This window comes from Aquila chrysaetos, chromosome 2 (assembly GCF_900496995.4).
Source record: "Aquila chrysaetos chrysaetos chromosome 2, bAquChr1.4, whole genome shotgun sequence".
Lineage (NCBI taxonomy): Eukaryota > Metazoa > Chordata > Aves > Accipitriformes > Accipitridae > Aquila > Aquila chrysaetos.
Window position 1 is genome coordinate 12599166 of NC_044005.1, and position 6556 is coordinate 12605721.

Here is a 6556-nt window from a genome sequence, read left to right on the forward strand (position 1 = left end):
GGCACCTGGCTGAGCGGGCACAGTGCTGGAGAGCAGATGCTTCTCCCGGTTTGTGCCTTTCGGCAGGCATCCTGCCCGCCGGGGCTGCTGCTTTCGTCTCTGGGACTCTCCCCTCCAAAAGATCATGGTAGCAGGGAACACCCTCCCCCCAACAATGTCTGCCAAAACAGGAGGCAGAAGCGGAGGGGCCACCCTAATGGGCAAGCCCATGATCTCTGGTCTCTGGAAAACACTGATTGACCTCAGGGCAGCCTGTGGCTGAGCAGGGCGGAGGGTCCCCCTCCGGGACTGCCTCGGGGTTGGGTCCCCTTGCTGCCTGACAACCGGTAGCCAGGAACAACCATCGTCATGCAACAGAAATGCTGGATGCCACATCAGCCTGAAAATCATTGGAAACATGAAAGGGTGCGAGATTTGGCCCTGAAGTGCAGTAACTTTCTCTGTGCTTCATTGCCTCCTCCAACGGCAATGTGAAGGGGAGAGGAAAGGTTCGCCATCTGCAGTTACAGATGGTTTTGGGGCAGCATGGTGCAGCTGGAGGCGAGCTTGACACTGCATCCAATGACCCTTTTGTGCAGGAGGCAAAGGGACATGGTTCCTGGGAGGCACCGGGGAGGCTGGTGTGGCCTGGGGGTAAATTACATACACAGGTAGCTCTGGGCATGGCTGGGCAGGCAGCGTTCGTGGCTGGCTGAAAGCAGAGGATGCTGTTGTGGATGCAAGGAGGGCCCGGGGCTTGTTCGCTTCTCCTGTCCTCTCCTCGGTTACGTGATCTCTGCAGGATGCAGGGCTGTCTGTCCCCAGGTATGCTGTGAACCTGCAGCGGGAAGTGGCTCAGTGACACATGTCTCAGACCCGCTGAAACCTCTCTTTAAATATTCAGGGGGTCTTTGCATTTGGCTCAGCAGTAGTGCTACTGTTTTATGACACTGACGCCTCATCCCCAGCTTAACACAGGAGACCCTGGCTGTAGGAGACTCCTGCAGCAAGTGATGTTGGAAAGCCCAAGGGATTCTGATGCTCAGCTGGTGTTAGCAAACGTAGCTGCAAATCTGTGGGCATCCTTGGTTGTTTTCTTGGATAACTGTCTGTACAGAATGATTTATGTGGGATCCAAAGCAGATTCGCATAGTGTGATCTGTTGCTGGGTCTTACCTTTAGCTACTGTAAGTTAACTTCAGTGGGGTCAGGGCAATTCTGCCAGCAGACAGGGGAACAAGAAGCATCTTGTAACTGGGTCTTAAATTAAAAACCTAGAGCTTAGGTGTCATCCTTCTAGTGACCTTATTTACTCAAAACAAACCTATCACTGCACTTTGACCTCCTGCTGGTAGACCAGCATGCCATTGCTTGGCTATGTAGCCTGATTACTGAGACAGGCATCTTGTATTTACTTACATAATATGGGGTAGTGGCTAACCAAGTTATACCAGGCTGCACATCTTCTAGTGCTGCACAGGAATTCTTCTGTGCTCTGTAACTACTTAGAATGTATTGCATAGAGCTACACTGATATTCTGTGTTTATAGTTTATGCTAGCTAAGAAGCTATCTTAAGTCTGTGATTTTGAGAAATCTGGGGTTTTACACTTAACTTCCATAATATACATGATATATTTCTCAGCTGCAACCTACACTTAAAAGCAAGATGTACTTCAGAGATTTGTTACTTAATTTTGCAGATGCTTCCTTAAATTTGATCAGCAAACTTACACGGGATCGTTCACCTCTTTTATACTGAGCATCGAAGACTTTCTCACTAGCAGTCCTAATATCCAAATTTAGCTGAGCACGAGCCTATAAAAGGGATGTGTCTCTACTAAAAAAAAAGTTGTGAATCCTTTGCACTAGACAATGAAAGATTTGTCTTACCTGTAAAAATGAAGAGACTATAAACAAGAGGTGTTGATAAGGAGATTATTTTTGAAGTAAAGTTTTAATTTCTTCTTTCAGCCTGCCGAAATGCTGTTATCCTTCACTGCCAGCTAAAGGCGTGTCAAGAAGCAGATTGTTACAAGGGTAGAGGTTTTCTTCCTGGAATCCATTAATTCAATATGCTTATTCATGGAATGGTATTTGAGATTTTTGTTCAAGTTTGTTTTACTCACCTTTATTACCAGACAGGGGAACTATTAGTTTTCCTGTGAGATTTTCCATGAGCTTAACTCATTTGTCCTAAGTAATTCCAGCTGTGCATGTTTCAGTGCTAGAAAAGCAGCAGGTCTGGGTGCTGGTGGCTGGTAGCAGCCCTCTGGGTGAGTAGGCATTGCCCTGTCACCTTCTGCTGGGGATTTGGGGACCATCTCCTGGAGCAGGTGGGGCACACAAGCCCAAGTAGAGCTGCCTGAAGTAGAGCCTGAGAGTCAAAAAATGCTCTCAGTGTGGGGCTGGACTGGAAAACCAGGGTCAGGTAATGTCCAGCAGCTTTTCCATGGCAGATGGGGCGTGCAGCAGCTTGGGGAGGTGGATGGGGAAGGATGCTACCATGGTGGCTGACCTGCCTGCAGTGCTGGGGGAGGCACATGAAGGAGCACGGGAGCTGCATCTGCTGTGCCCTGAGCTGCTCATAGCTGGTTGCTTCACTGCTCTTGTACACAAAATACCTCTTTTATTTCTGCTCACTGTGGGATATTTTGATAGAAGAGGTGGCATGTGCAAACAGGGGTAACAGAGGAGAATTTGGGGTCCTCATTAAACTGTAGGGTAAAAGACCAAGAGATCATACCAGCCACATTTATCTGTCTCTCTCCAGAAGCTTATAAAGTTTGGGGTCAGTGAAAGGGCTAAAAATTTGATTTCTGAAGACTGACTCAGGTCTGCAGGCCAGAGCAACGGCAGCTAGATTGTGAGGGGCCCCAGCTCCTCTCCCTGAGTGGAGGGACGTGGCAGGTCAGTGGAGGAACGTGCTGGCTCAAAAGGCACTGTCACTGCTCAGCAGCTGAGGCAAAGCAGCTGGTAACTGGTGTGAGGTCTAGACGAGATGGATCCAGCTCTCAAGACTGTTGTGTATTTTAACTCAGACCACTCGGGTCATGAAAGGATTGCTTCAATGATGTGCTCACCAAAATATGTTACTTCTGATTGATTGGGTTGTCTTCCTCTCCAGTATTCATGATGACTGCAAGTAATGGAAACGAGCTCTTTTTCTCCATCAGCTACCAGGATCAGAAGAGCTGTGATGATATACCCAAATATTGGCTTTATAGCACAGGAACAGGGTAGTTGTGAGCAGCAGGAACAGAGCATGGGAAATGGGAGGTGAGGGGACCCAAGTTCACCATGCAGATTATGTCACACAGTACTAACCACTGTGGGGAAATTTCCCATGACTGTTGATGACTGCTTCATGTAAAAGACATAAATAAGTAGTGGTGAGCAAAGATGGAGGACCCAGGACTTCTCCTTCCAAAAATATCCAAAATCACTAGGATGAAGTTTTGCTTCCTCTTGTGGTTTCTCTGTGTGCCAATGGACCTCCTAGGTTGCAGCTAACTGGACTTCTATATGTCCTAGGGGCCAGCTTCAACAGGTGAGTGGAGAGTACCTCCTGGGACACAAGTCTGAAACCTTTCAGGCTGATGGGACTATTGTTTCTAGCCAGTCTGAGACACCTCCTGTGAAATGACAGGATATAACCTCTCATTTTTTCTCTTATTTCATAAACTACTTCCCTGGCCCAACTTTGTGTTCATTTGTGCCCCACAACCCTTGATAATTATGCATTTGCAATGAATTCTTTGTCTGTAGACATGCATTAAGTTATATGGTTTGAAGTACAACATCCCTCGGCTTTCAAAATCGTCACAGAAACACACCAAGGGACAGATTTCTGCTGTCTTTGAAGCCTACTCGTGGCCTGGTCTAAAGAACTCCTTGTGTAGGTTATGTTTTGTGGTAGGTGAGGAGCAGACTCTTCCCTCGTCTGTGATAGCTCAGTCTGAAGTTAAAGGGAACCATCAAGTTGGCCAATTCTAGTAATATCTTACCGGTCAAAAGCAACACCTAAACTCAACACCTTAATGCTAAACAATATGGAATATTTTTTAAGTATTGGACTCACCCAAACTGGTCTTCTCAGATCCAAAAATTTCCCTTCCTCCTGCAAAATCCATTTTCCAACATGGACCCTGTTGCCGCAGACAAAAGCCTGCCCTTGTGCTGAGCAGATTGATTTGCTCAGGCTTTGCTGAATCTAGATGTGAAAGCCAAGCAGGACAACCTTCACCAACCATGTTCAGCAGCAACAACTGCTGCAGCAGTGTATTTTCATGCTTCTCTCAAAGTTCTGGCTCCCTTCTCTTCCTCCCCAAATGGTGAATATGCATGTTTTTACCCAGGTCTATTCGAGGGAGGTTGGTGTTGGAGGTTTGACCCGCAGCTTCAAAAGTGTGAACCCCTTTTGAGAACTTTGTTACCAGCAGTACAAACCTCACATAGTGATGGTTTTGCCGTCTCCAGCCACATCTGCATCAAACTAACCACAGAGCTTTCTTGATTTTAGTTTCTACTGGCATCAAAAATCCTACATGTCTGAGTAATGAACCAGGAATTCAAATCTTACAGGAATGTCCCAAATCTTTGTCAAAGGAAGAACTTGTATGCAAGTGTGGTCTGCATCCCCACCCTGATATTTCTGCTTGAGGAGTGGTCCATAGCTGAGGTTGATGACACCTTTGCCATGATATTTCTGGTGGAGGAGGCATCCGTCTCTGCGGCCGCTCTGGCACCCTCCCCCTGATATTTGTGCGAGGGAGGTGTGCATTTTTGAGGTTGCTCTGCCAGCCGCCCCCTGACATGGAGACTGGAGGAGGGGTCCATATCAGAGGTTTCTGGCTGAGCCCAGCTGTCCCTGACATGTTCACAGCGGGCAGGAGACATCATGTGCTGGAAATGAGGTCCCCTTGTCCCGACAGCTCTGGCAGCCGGACATTCCCAGTTTGCTATCCCTGGACCTTCGGCCAAGAGGCTTTGTAGCCTGGGACAAATGGCCCTCCCCCACGAAATGGAGGTAGCGATACTGTCCCTGTGTTTGGAGCTGCTTGCAGACAGACAGGCATCCTCAACATCTGCCACACGGTGACTTGGGGAGGAGCGACAGGAGCTAAGGGAAGGGTGTAGCTTTTTCCTCTTCACCTGAAGGAAATTGGAAGTGCTTTTTCCGGTGTGGAAGTCCGGTAGTCTCATCACATCTCACTCCAGCGGATGGCTTCCTGCCATCCCACTCCCATTGGGAAACAGGGGGCATGTTGTGGGGTCACAGCACCAGGCTCGGGTCTGGGATGGGGCTGAACGAGGCGCTCAGAGCAGATCTGCAAGAGCTCTGGGCTGGGGCAATTGGGGAGGGTCACATCTGCCTGTACCACAGCTATTTTGGGAAACACTGCTGCTTCAGAGAAGCCTCAGAGATCCTCTGACAGAAAAGCACCATCATTTTTATCATCCTATTTTTAAAGTACTCCAGCACTTACTACCCCACGGTTCTTCTTTATTTTCCCCAGCTTACTCTTGCTTCTTTTTATAACACTGCTTCTCTGTTTCCAGCTTCCTAATGCCCCTGGCGGGGGGGGGGGGGGGGGGTGGGGGGGGGGGGCACCAGCGTGAACACACAAGGACCAGCTCTCTGTACAGCTAGACAAGCATCTGTGTGTGTGCTTGCAAGATGCATGCTGGTTTTGTCACAGTGCTCCTGCATTAAAGAGGAGTCACAAAGATGGGACCACTTTTGACTCGGATGCCCTCAGAGGTCAGCACAGCCAGGGGCTGAGGGAAGGCAAATGGGACCTGCCTCACCAGTTAAGCTACAAGAAATGGTGCGAGAAGCCACATCCTGGGCAGCATCAGACAGCTGTGCTTTCTGTGATGTGGCTTGGTGCTCCCAGATGTGATAGCACAGCTGTGCTGCACAGCGCAGGGCTGGGTTGCCCATCTCCTGGTCCTGACGCGCCTGCCCTGCAGCGTCAGGTCTTGAATACAAAACCAAGCTCGAGACCAACGCTTGCACGGGGCTGCCTGTAAGTCAAGTGATCCTCAACAGCTGCCGCAAAACAAACCTTGCCTGCTGCCAGCTGAACCCTGGCACTGCCGAAACCACCCTGCAGCAGCCAGAGCTGCTCGAATACCTGCTGCCCACGGCTGCGGGAGAAATATGCCCAACCGTGTTTAAAAGCTGGGACCGGGGCATGCTTGTCCTCACTAGTGTTCAGCTCGTGGGTCCTCCCCAGACACCGATGTCTGTGCTTGGGCTGGCACACAGTTTGTGTACAGCGGGTAAGAGGCCTAATTTTAGATTAGGGAATGAAACACAGATCTCAAAGGTCACTGGATGGAACCAAATCCCAGCTGGCCCTCAGGATGGTAGCAGCATCGTATTTAGACCTGGCGGGACTAATCAGGACATCTTCTCACTGCAGTTGTTTTCTTCCAGTCCAGGCACTTTCCCTGCCCCAGGACTCGCTGCCTTGGGGCATCTCTTTTTGCCCAGCAGGAAAGGCTGCCCATAAATTCCCCATTACTGTGTGGTGGAAAGTACTGGTGGGGGAAAACATATGTGAAACTGC